General features: G+C 35.7%; 1 protein-coding gene across 1 annotated transcript in view; it reads right to left on the bottom strand.

The window, feature by feature from the left end:
* The window catches only part of si:ch211-204c21.1 (disabled homolog 2), a 33,987-nt gene extending 29,512 nt beyond the window's left edge, over positions 1-4,475 (bottom strand). Inside the window, 1 exon segment of the mRNA XM_051110844.1 lies at positions 4,104-4,475. The gene's annotated coding sequence lies outside the window, so the exon portion shown is untranslated.
* Positions 4,476-13,248: the final 8,773 nt, after the last annotated feature.

The raw sequence follows: 13,248 nt of genomic DNA, 5'->3' as shown, positions 1-13,248 counted from the left end.
CCTCTGGGCTCCTCAAAGTGTAATTGTACTACTAAGGCAAACCCTTCATGTTGAGTTCAACATTAAGGTTTAACATGTAACACAGTTCTTTCTCATAGGAAATCATACAATTAATCCTCTCAGCATGAGGTCCCATGACGATAAGTAGAGGTTTTTAAAAGCAAAAGCATTTTAAAACACGCAGTAAACCATAATTTAGCTCTCTGCTTGTGTGGTCGTTCAGGTGTTCCAGATCTGCTACAAAAGAAGCTTTAAAATGTCTGGTGTACAAACACTGCCTAACCCATAACACCATAACTAGTTCCTCTAGTGACACAACAAACTCTTTAAAGAACACCAAGCAAAGCAAAATCCTCTTTTCACACAATAATTGTTATCAACCTTTACTGGAATGATGTTTAACGGAATGAAATGAAGACAAACAGCGCAGTAACCCACAGGATTGCTCAAGAGAAATGAACAGAATAAATACCTGTGTTCTATACACAAACCTTGGACACAATGTACTTACAGAGGATTGAGAGCATGTCATTGTGAACAGATACAGAGCATGTCATTGTGAACCTATATTGTAAATAGTGATTTCTAGAAAAGGCAAAATTGAGTGCTTCAGTAAAGGTGAAAAGTCTTAATGGTTCTGCAGCACACTGATCTAAGGATTTGCAAAGTTTCTGTTCTAAACAAGAAAGACAAGGAGATTTTGTCCTGTCATAGGTCAAAACCCCTTCTGATAAGCCGGGAGATGAACAGTGTCATTATCAAAGTTGATTCCACTGAGAAATCTACACCTTATTTATCAGAAACCATCCAGGAGAGAAAGAAAAGGGGCTTATAGCCAGATATGGGAGCATTTCCTTTCTGCATTATCTGAGAGGATAAAACTTGACCTCCACACATGTACAGAGACTTTCGTCCATGGAACACAAAAAAAGATATTTAGAATGTTTGTTTTTTAGAATGAAAGTCAGTCTAATATTGTTTTGGAAATTCTTATCAAAATGTTAATAAAAACAAAAATTAATTATCCTATTAAAACATAAAATAACACATTTAAATTATATACACTACCAGTCAAAAGTTTTTGAACAGTAAGATTTCTTGTTTTTTAAAGAATTCTCTTCTACTCACCAAGCCTGCATTTATTTAATCCACAGCAAAAGCAGTAATATTTTGAAATATTATTACTATTTAAAATAACTGCTTTCTTTTTTGAATATATTTAAAAATTGTATTCCTCTGATCTAAATTTGATCAAAGCTAAATACCTCTGTCTTCAGTGTCACAGGAGCCTTCAGAAATCATTCTAATATGCATCAAGAAACATTTTTTTATTATTATTAAAATAATAATAAAACATATTCAAATATTTGCAGGATTCTTTAATGCATAGGAAGATCCAAAGATCACCATTTATCTGAAATAAAAAGCATTTGTAACATTATACGCTATATCAAAACATTAAATCAATATTTTTATTTTTTGGGGAATTTTTATAGAAATTAATACTTTTATTAAGCAAGGATGCTTTAAATTTCATATAAATGCTGTTCCTATGAACTTTCTGTTCATCAAAGAACCCTGAAACCCTGTTTCATATATTAATAATAACATATTAATAATAATAATAATAATAATAATAATGTTTTTTGAGCAGCAAATCAGAATATTAGAATGATTTCTGAAGGATCCTGTGACTGGAGTAATAATGATAAAAAATCAGCTTTGAACAGGAAGAAATTACATTTTAAAATATATTCAAATAGAAAACAGTTATTTTAAATAGTAAAATTATTTCAAAATTGTACTGTTTTTGCTGTACTTTGGATCAAATAAACACCGGCTTGGTGAGCAGAAGAGACTTCTTTAAAAACATTAAAAATCTTACTGTTAAAAAACTTTTGACTGGTAGTATATATATCACTCACTTTCATAATAAAAAAAACTCACTGAGACATTTTTTTAACTTCTATCACAGAAAAAGTCATACAGGTTTTGAACAACGTGAGGGTGAGTAAATGATGACACAGTTTTTAATTTTGGGTGGACTATCCCTTTAAGTGTGTGGAGGTCAGGTGTTATCTTAGCAGATAATGTTGAAAGCAAAGGCTTCCACATCTGGCCCTAAACCACTTTTTCTTTCTTTACAGGTATAAAGGAAAAATCCCAATTTTTAGGAGGGGGAAAGTGCAGTACAAACAAACACTTGGGGCAAAGGTCACTTACCTCAGCATGTGGCCACCACAGTAAAATACCACTCTACACATAAAAGAGCTGCCATGACTTCTCTGCTGACCTATATATGTCCACAATGAAATACAATAGCAGTCCCTTTTGTCTAATAAAATGTCACAGAGGCAGAAAAAGACAGCAGAGTCTTGGAGAGAGTGGAGAAGACTCTTATTGAAGTCCAGAGTGATGGAGAGTTGCTTTTGTTTCTCTCTTTTTGGACTACTTTCTCCACTGAAATATGTTGGTCTTTTTATGAAGAGAGAGAGGAAGGGGGGAAAGGTGCTGGATAGCATTTGAGGAGTTCAGAATGAGGGACAGAAGAGAAACTACGTTGAGTGCCAACATCTGGATCCAATAAAATAGCACACATTGTACCAACAGGAGAAAGAAGAATGTCTTAACGTGAGTCATACCCAGCATCATTTCTAAATGGTAGTTCGCATTTTAAAACCGTTAAACACAGAGTTGGCTCCTTGTCCTTGGTAAAGTCATTTACACACACTTAAGTAAAAGCACATTTGCCGTTTCAATAAGATTGAAAGCATCTGTCCATATCCAACGTGAGGAACAAAGATGTTTTCCTTCAACGTTTCAAATACGTTTTTTTTTCTGATGACATCAAAGTGCTCACTGTAAAAGAGTTATACGTTCCCTCGACATTTCCAGTTTTGTGAGAGGAAGAGGAACGTATTTACTGTGGCATTTCCTCCTCTAAAAGTACTATGGGGGAGGGTGAAGCAAAAGAGGATAAAAATGCCATACAGGGAAAAGAAGAAACTGTAGGCCTTACAGTTAAAGTGACTGAAATTTCTCTTGTCCTCTCATCGCTCTCACTATAGGCAGTTCTCACGCTTATACGCTTAGCTTTTCCAACTCGTCCACTGTCATTACGATCAACCGGGACTTAATGACATACATTCCCTTAAACTGAGATCATACCTGCAACCAAAAGTGAACAGTCACCAAAGCCTGCGTGCCGCTTAAAACAGCACAGCATTATTTAAGGTCGTAACATATACGAGGTCATTATCATACTCAGGCGATTCTGTGGAGAAGTCTAAATAATGAAGTTTCAACAATGATGCGCTTGAATGAGAGAATACAAAGTCTACTGTAAGAGGTTTCACATCGGAGAGTCTTGGAAATCTGTTCTAGGTATGAAGAAGAAGAAGTTGTCTTCACACTGATTGTGTTGCATGTTTTCTTTTACGCCATATCTAGCTAAGCCACACCTGGTAAATGCATTTGAGTGTGGTATCAACATAAAGCGGTTTGACATCGGATGTGGTCACTATTGATGAATGCAAACATCTGTGAATTTAGGTCAGACCAGCAGCCAACATCACTGTTGTATCAATCTATTTTAAAGAATCATTTGAAATCAACAGGTTCTATTTGGAAAAACAAATAGAGGTGGGGTGGGATAGATTTCATATGGATATTAATAGGTGGTATATTCCTCATTTTGGTAAGACATGTAAATGCCTGAAGATTGAAGACTGTATCGACGACTCACGTTAAATTAAACATGCAACACTTCTTAGCACGTCAGAATGTCACATTCGCCTGGTCTGTGTGAAAGGATTAGCACGCCTTACTGTTATAATATTTTCAGCATTTACGTGGGAAATCTGTAAAAAGCATACATGACGGCATTGCGAAACACAGTATGAGGACTTTAGACAGTAACAGAGCTCCTGCTGCAGTGAATGGAAAATGACTGTTATTATTAATAAATAAATAAATAAATAAAACAAAACCCCGATTTTGCCCTCCCGTTTATTCGTTTGTTTAAAGCACGATATCCGTTTTAATAGCTGGCAAAAATCGTCATAGCAGGCTACTACATTCATTTAAGAAAACGTTATACTCACCTACGTTAAGACATCGAGCGGATCCCGGAGCTCGCATACTCCGAACCGGCAGAGAAAACGCGGCTTGACAACAGAGTCGACGTGTGTCCGGTATAGTGCAGTATATTCCCGGGATCTGGCTCTCTGTGATGTTGACGGTGAAGGTCTTATTCCCGGGATGTTGGCAGCTCTGAGGAATGTGCTCTGATGTTACTGCAGATTCGGTAACTCCCCCTCAAAGTGAAATTTAACCCTCTGAAGACCAGACGGCGATTCTCCTTGTATTCACTGCGTTTTCTAAGGCATCACACAACACATGATCGTCTACCAGTGTTTCAGTCCGCTCTCACTGGCTGGCTGGTGTTTCGTCAAGTACTTATCCTTGTACCTCACACCTATTTCGCTTGTCTATGCACTTTTTTTTTTGTCAAGATGACAAAATTGGTGACATTCATACTTCAGCATTACATTACAACACACTAGGCTACTGCTGTTTCCAGTCAGAGAAATTACGCAATAATTTACCGTCAACAAGCGGTACATGCTGTGCCGTGAACGAAGTTTACTGACATTTAAAATGTTCATTTAAGTTGATTTAATTGATTTAAAGTAATGTAATGAGTAAACTGTTCATTTATGTGTAATATTGTACATTTTCAGAAACACGTGTTTCTTTAATTTTATAAAGGATTCGTCTTAGCCTGCATTTTTTTTCTCTGTTCAGAATTTTTTGTTGTGTTTTGGATATTTTTAGAATGTAATTAATATTACTACATAATTAAAATATTTATAATATACAGAATATATACATTACCGGTCAAACGTTTTTGAATAGTAAGATTTTTATTTTTAATGTTTTTTTTAAAGAAGGCGCTTCTGCTCACCAAGCCTGCATTTATTTGATCCAAAGTACAACAAAAACAGTAAAAATGTAAAACCATTATAATATGCAGATTTGCTGATTTTTATTATTATTATTATCATAATCAATATTTAAAACAGTTGAGTACATTTTTTCCCAAGATTCTTTGATGAATAGAAAGATCCAAAGATCAGCATTTATCTGAAATAAAAAGCTTTTGTAACATTATACACTATACCATTCAAAAGCTTGGAGTCAGTATATATATATATTTAATTATAGAAATTATACTTTTATTTAGCAAGGTTGCTTTAAATTGATCAAAAGTGTTTATAAAGACAAAAGACTTCTGTTTCAGATACATGCTGTTCTTCTGAACTTTCTATTCATCAAAGAAACCTGACAAAAATTCTACTAAGCTGTTGCAAAATAATAATAATAATAATAATAATAATAATAATATATATATATATATATATATATATATATATATATATATTAGCATCAAATCAGAATATTAGAGTGAGATACAGATACAGATAGATAAAAAATTTTACTGTTCAAAAACTTTTTACTGGTAGTGTACTTAAAGGAGAAGTCCACTTCCAAAACAAAGATTCACATATAATGTACTCACCCCCTTGTCATCCAGGATGTTCATGTCTTTCTTTCTTCAGTCGTAAAGAAATTATGTTTTTTGAGGAAAACATTTCACATTTTTTTTCCATATAATGGACTGCTATGGTGCCTCGATTTTGAAGTTCCAAACTGTATTCTGGTTCAAGACAGTTAGGGTATGCCGAAAACTCCAATCGGATTTTCTCCCTCAACTTCAAAAATCATTTCAAAATCATCTTACATCGCTGCAGAAGTACCGACCCAGTCTTTGCAAAGTCAACATGCAAAGAAGATCAAACAGGTAAAACAGTGATATAAGGCCATTTTGAAGAGTCTTTTGACATACCTTAACTGTCATGAACCGGAAAAAACAAAAACAGTCCAGGCAGAGGAAGACAAGACGAGCGTTTGACATTAAAAAGTTTTTAAATTGTATTTTTTCATGAAAATAACCGATCGCTACGCTAGATAAGACCCTTCTTTCTCGGTTGGGATCATTTGAAGCCGCATTTAAACTGCATTTTGGAAGTTCAAACTTGGGGCACCATATCAGTCCATATGGTGAAATGTTATCCTCAAAAAACATAATTTCTTCACAACTGAAGAAAGAAAGACATGAACATCTTGGATGACAAGGGGGTGAGTACATTATATGTGAATCTTTGTTTTGGAAGTGGACTTCTCCTTTAATACACAACAGCACTAGAAAACATGGGTATTGCTTGTGTTGTGCATGTGGTATAAAATTAAATAATAAAATAAATTTATTGATTTATAATAAAATGATTGTTCACAATAATCCTTATGCCAGTTCTTAATTTTTGGCCCAAACCTAAATAGCCCAAGCCTAACTTTTGATGATATGGCTCTGGTCCTTCCTTCAGTTCAATTGTATTATCTATGATGATGTTCTTTGTGGTTAGTGGCGGGATATTCCCACACCATCTGTAGAACAAATTACAGTGTGCCTTGAACAGAGGAGGGCGAGACAGAAAATGAGTGATAGTGAGAGACAAGGAAAGCAGCGGAGTTGTTTTCTCAGTGCTCCAGTTGATTGACAGCTAAATAGACAGTATTTTTAGAGCACGATTTGCATTGTTTGTGGGAACATTGCCCTTGTTTAAAAATGGAATCCTTGCTGAAAATAATAATATTAGATTGTGAAGAATATAGAATATAGATAGTCTAACAGTTATGTCATGCTGTTTATTCTTTTCAGGGTTTATATACGTATATATGTATATATATATATAGAGAGAGAGAGAGAGAGAGAGAGAGAGAGAAAGAGAGAGCACAACAGTGTTGTTGTTTTTTATCAGTATTCATGGGTCTCATGAAGAATGTCAGGCCAGGAAACTAAGATGTGGCCCTAAAGAGAGCACTGCTACTTCTGAAGGGAATGTTTTTTGTTCCCTGACGTCAGTGTATGAATGAACAACATGTACAGTACTATGAACAGAAATGTTGTGTTCCAGTGTAGGTCAGAAGGGGGGAAAAACCTGTTTTGTAAAGTAAAATACACTACGTGCCTAAATGTGAACGTTGAGAGGAATATGTTTCCTAAACCTTGTTGTACTACATTGTATATTGTATAGCACATACATAAAAATGCTTATATTGCAAATTTACACACCAAATTTTGTTGAGTCATATGATGAACTGTGACACAGGAAAGACACCAGAAGGTAAAAAGGATATGAGTAGTTGTCTCATTGCCCTTGAAATGACAGACATCTCCTCCTTCCGTCCCTCTCACTTCCCTTTTTTTCTGCTGACTCATCAAACATGTGAAATTGTACCACATTCATAAAATCTCCGCAAAGAAGCATCGAAAAAGAGGCATTGTGGTTTTTTTGCTCCACATTTGTTGTTGTCTTTACTTCGGCTATAGGGCTAAAATAAGGCAAAGGTCTAGATAACTCCCTTATCTAAAAGAACTCATAGGGGTTTGTGGATTGGTCCATCTGTAACTAAACTGTCAATCAATAGTCAGATCAGCAGTGGTATTTCAAGAAAACTGAGCAGATGACACCAATCCTAAACTATATCATGCCATTCTATTAGCGTTAAAATAAACAGGCTCTTGTAAACAAAGCAGGATTAATCTACACCAGACGTGTCTTCAAACACTAAAGCTAAACATCTTCTAAACCCCTGCTCATGGCAGTCTTTATTTGGACTAATATGAAGCTTAGTTACCATAGCGATGGGTGCATAACAGGGCTGAATGCCCAGAGTTTGTTTTACTATTTGACTTTTTTTTAAATAATGCCAGACATATGAAGGTGTTTTTCTCTGGATAGTATGTCTGAAAAAAAGCTTCAGAAAGGAAATGTGGACGGATAAATGGAAATTCTTTATAGGAAAGTTGAGGGTGCAGATCTTCCGGCCTGAAGTGCCTCGACTCCTCAAAGGCCACTACAAGCCATTCATCCAATGCTCCCTAAGTTCAGTGGTCAAATGACGTTACCTCATATTTTACAGGAACCCCTTCAATGGCTTGGGGTTTGCCAAATAAAGGCTACATTCACTGGCTCTGAGGCTCTTGCATTTATGAGAGGAAGAATCCAGTTAATCGTATGTGTGTGGAATGGTCCGACACTGGCGTGTCTTTGTTGCTGAACTGTATTACACCAAATGTTTGGGTGGTTAAGGATGACGCAAAACATTGTTTCCGTTACAGGATTCCCATCCATTAATCTCTCATCACTGAACACAAGTTAGCTTTTTCAGATATACTAACATATCCACCGTATTCTTCAACTGGATGTAAGTCTATGGGCAAGATTTCTGGTTCACTAGCCGCTATAGAGAAGAATAACAACTTGGAGTAAATAGTAAAATTGTTTGAACTACAAATCAGTAATAATACATTAAAGGATTGATTCACTTACAGAACAAAAATGTATAGATAATTTACTCACCCTCTTGTCATCTAAGATGTTCAGGTCTTTCTTTCTTTAGTTATAAGAAATTATGTTTTTTAGGGAAACATCTCAGGATTTTTCTCCATGTAGTGGACTTCAATGGTGCCTGTGAGTTTGAACAGTTTAAATGCAACTTTAAAAGGCTCTAAACAATCCCAGCTGAGAAAGAAGGGTCTAGTGAAAACATTACAATTTCTATACTTTTTAAACTCTAATGCTCATCTTGTGTATTCACATGCATAGTCTGTGCACCTCTGGTTCAAGACAGTTAGCGTATGTTGAAAAACTCCAATCTCAATTTCTCCACCAATTTCAAAATTGCCCTACATCGCTGTTTTATTTATTTATTTATTTTTTTGTAAAGGGCATTTGAACTTCTTTGCACATTCTGTGCAAATAGGCTCGTCACTCCACAGAGAGAAGAGAGGGGCGGGACAAGCAGAGCTCATTAACATTTAAAGCAGCCTCGACTAGAACAGACCAGACTTATAGACTTTTCATTAAGACCCTAAAGAATCATATCAACTTGTGGAAAATGGGCATCCGATGACCCCTTTAAAAGTTAACCTTTAAAAAGAATAGCTGAATATAAGTTCACAAATACAATGTATTGTTTAAATTGTTACTGCCTTGAGTTATTGTTTTGAATAAAGGTAAAATGCTTAAAAACACTAACTTGATGAGATTCCTACTTGATTTTATTAAATGGAATATTGATTGCATTATTAATGTAAATATCTAAAATAGAATTTTCTTTTTCTTCTTCTTTTCTTTTTCTGATTGTGTAAGTAATGTTTGTTTAACCAAGATGACAATATTTTAGACCTTACAAACTATAAGTAGCAAATTATTAGGAGTTTACCGAGGCTTAGGAAGTTAATAGTTAGTTAATAGTGAGAACTGGTTCCCAAACAAAAGTGACCATAGAAGATCAGTTAATATGTCAATAAGATGACAGGATACACATCTAAAAAATAAGGAATGTCACTTTTTTTCTAAAAAAAGCTAAGATTTCTCACAGTACAGAAGCTGGAGCAGGAGTAAAAGTAGAGTAAGTTTAAAATAAATCCCTAAATAAATAAAAATGTGCTTATAGGAAATGCCTTTGTGGTTATGCTCTTTAAGAATCAGATAAAAATAAATCCTCCTCACATTTAGACTACTGGAGCTGCAATACAGTATGCTCTTCTCACCAAGTATTTTGCTTTTCCCAGAATGCTGATACTTACATTCCAAGAGCCGGTGAGACACAGACATGTGCCAAGTTTACACTGTCAGAGTGTGTGTGGGAGGGCAGCAGCTCATCATGAAGAGAGTTTTACATCTAAACACTCGAAAATCTGATAGAAAACTGCAGTTTAAATCAGAGCAATTCACAAAACAATCTCAAATCTGTCAAACGAAATCAGAAACCTTTTCTATTTTAAAGTCTGGCATGAAAATGGTAAATTAAGAGACAACATACTGAACATTCTGGTGAGCAATTTTTGGTTTCTTTCTCTATAGTTTTTCCTTACCACTTTTAACGTGTGTGACGCAAGCAAGAACAGACAATCAACCTTAAACGGACAACAGATGTTTTTCTTCCCCACAATGCTCATGATTTTTACAATGAAAGTCTGGAGTGTATTAAATCCCATTCACTGCAGAAAGAGAAAAAGAGAGAATGACTTAGAGAGCATTCCTGGAATGTAGGAGGTACATCCTTTCTCAAATTCAGCTTTCTTACTCATTTCTCAAAGGAGATGTTGTAACAGATGCCTAGAAGTGTTTTCAAACTATTTGGTACGAGAGAACAGAAAACACTTTTTCCAGTAAATCCTATGTTGTTTGGCAACACATTTCTGACGTTGTGCGTCCATGTGAGTGTGTGTCAGTATGTTCGTGTTTGTTTAGTCTTTCTAAAAAGTCACCTCACAAGTGGACACTGAACAACCACACAGCTCGTGCCAAACTGGTGAGGAATGCCTCAGTGGGTTACAGACTTTACATCACAATTTCCTTCACAAACACAAGCAGAGCAGCTCTTTCCAGCTCAAGAGAGGCTCCCCATCTTCACAAGAGTCTTTGAGCGTTCTTAAAGTCACTTAGTGTTTTCATTTTCCTGTCAGAGGAGGAAGCTAGTGGTCTATTTCCTTTGAAGTGAGAGGCCAGGCGGACTGAGAATCCTGGCCCGAGCTCCAGCAGTCTTACACAGCGAGCACAAAGGACTTTAAGCATTTATGTGTTTTTGTGGCTGAGAGTGTGTTCAAATCTAGTGGAGACAATGCTGCCCAAACATGAGCAAAGTACCTTTTTACACTAACTAGTGGCAGTGTTAGCGTATTAGGTAGAGAAGTCTGGCTTGCTGCCCGAGGTACAACAGAGGCTGCCTTGTCAAATGCTGAATAAAATGTACAACGCTGTGCCGTACCCCTCTCCTTCTTGTCCAGTAAAACATTTCTATGCTTGATAGAGAAAAAAAAAAAAATCACACAGACCCACATATGGAACTTATTAGTGTGCTGAGAGAAGACTAAAGCCAAGAGAATTGTGGAACTAGGGCACCGATCCACAGAGAGATATTAAAAAACCTGGGCATGTTAACACAGGGTGAGGTGAGGCTGTAATGGTGGTGGGACAAAGTGTACATAAACTGTAAAAATGGTTTCATCTTTGTGTTTTAACCACGTGTTTAACCTTTCTGAACACTGAAACAATGAACTATCTAAAATCAATCTACTGTAAAAAAAAAAAAAATGTAACTTGTGGTAGAAATTCTAGTATACACCGGAGATACTGGCGACGCATCCCCGAAGTCTCGTCTACTGGCGAAGCATATTCACTCTTTTCAACTCTAGCATGTCTACTAGCAACGTTTGAGTTGGGCAACGCTATCACTTTGAACTAAGATCTCAGTAGTAACCAGACAGACTCCAAACAACGACTCTGAATAAAGGTACATAGCAAAATAACATCATGTCACATTACATAATTTTCCCTTAATATGATTGGTTTCCTCATGTGGCCTGTTACTGATTACTGTTTGTTTTTAAATCATGTTTCGTTAGTAGTATTTTCAGACAGACGTTTCGCTAATATTCAAAACTACTCATGGTTAGGACGTTTCTGTTTCCTAAAATGTACTTAAAGGGGAAGTCGACTTCCAGAACAAGATTTACAGATAATGTACTCACCCCCTTGTCATCCAAGATGTTCATGTCTTTTTTTTTCAGTCGTAAAGAAATTGTTTTTTGAGGAAAACATTTCAGCATTTTTCTCCATATAATGGACTTCCATGGTGACCTGAGTTTTAAATGCTACTTCAAACGATCCCAAATGCGGTTGTAAACGATCCCAGCCGAGGAAGAAGGGTCCTATCTAGTGAAACAATCAGTTATTTTCATAAAAATAATACAATTTATATACTTTTTAATGTCAAACGCTCATCTTGTCTTACTCTCCCTGAACTTAGTTTTTTTTTTTCCGGTTCATGACAGTTAGGGTATGTCGGAAAACTCCGATCTCATGTTCTCCCTCAACTTCAAAATCGCCCTATATCACTGTTTTACCTTTTTTGTTAAGGGTGTTTGATCTTCTTTGCATGTTCACTTAGCATTGACTGGGTCGGCACTTCTGCAGCGATGTAGGATGATTTTGAAATGATTTTTGAAGTTGAGGGAGAAAATACGATCTGAGTTTTTCGACATACCCTAATTGTCTTGAACCAGAATACACAGAGTTCAGGCAGCGCAAGACAAGACGAGCGTTTGAGATTAAAAACTATATAAATTGTATTTCTTTAATAAAAATAACCGATCGTTTCGCTAGATTAGACCCTTCTTCCTCGGCTGGGATCATTTATAACTGCATTTGGGATTGTTTAAAGCCGCATTTAAACTGCTTTTTTGAAGTTCAACCTCGGGGCACCATATCAGTCATTATATGGAGAAACTTGCTGAAAATTTTTCCTCAAAAACATAATTTCTTTACGACTAAAGAAAGAAAGATATGAACATCTTGAATGACAAGGGGGTGAGTAAATTATCTGTAAATTTTGTTCTGGAAGTGAACTTCTCCTTTAATACCCATATGCTATTGTGCTTTAATGAAGGATGCTTGTTAAGCAGCTTGTTTTACCAATTTGTTTTACCAGAAGCTATTTTACCAATTTTTTACCAGTCTGAAACAGAGGTCAGTCATGATTTGATTTGTGCAATTTTAAGTCCATAATCTCAGAATTATTTCACAATGACAACAGTATGCAACAATACATTTTATCTGTTTCTCACCAACTGAAGTCACACTCTGTGTTTCAAAGTGCAATTTTTTTTTTTTCCTGTGCTCTTGAGTTAGGATAGTTCCCCCAAAAATGAACATTTTGTCATCATTTACTCACCCTCATGTCGTTCCAAACTTGTCTTTTTTTCTCTGGAAAATTGAAGATATAACGTCAGTAACCAAACCGTTTCGGTTCCCATTGACTTCAATTCTATGGCAAAATACAATGGAAATTAAAGGGAACCAAAACTCTTTGGTTATTACCAACATTACTGAAAACATCTACTTTAATGTTCCTACGTTTCTGCAAAAGTCAGGTTTGCAGTGACAGGAGGGTGAGTAAATGATAACAGAATTTTAATTTTTGGCTGAACTATCCCTTTAAGTGCATTAGCTTTATTTTATTTTTAAATGTAAAACATTTTTTGTGGACAGAAAGTTATAGCACCTTTTATGAAGAAAAGCTGGAAGATGTTATATATTTTTCTGCACATACATC

This window comes from Labeo rohita, chromosome 5 (assembly GCF_022985175.1).
Source record: "Labeo rohita strain BAU-BD-2019 chromosome 5, IGBB_LRoh.1.0, whole genome shotgun sequence".
Taxonomy (NCBI): domain Eukaryota; kingdom Metazoa; phylum Chordata; class Actinopteri; order Cypriniformes; family Cyprinidae; genus Labeo; species Labeo rohita.
Note: the sequence above shows the minus strand (reverse complement) of the source record. Positions and strands in the feature narration are given on the sequence as shown.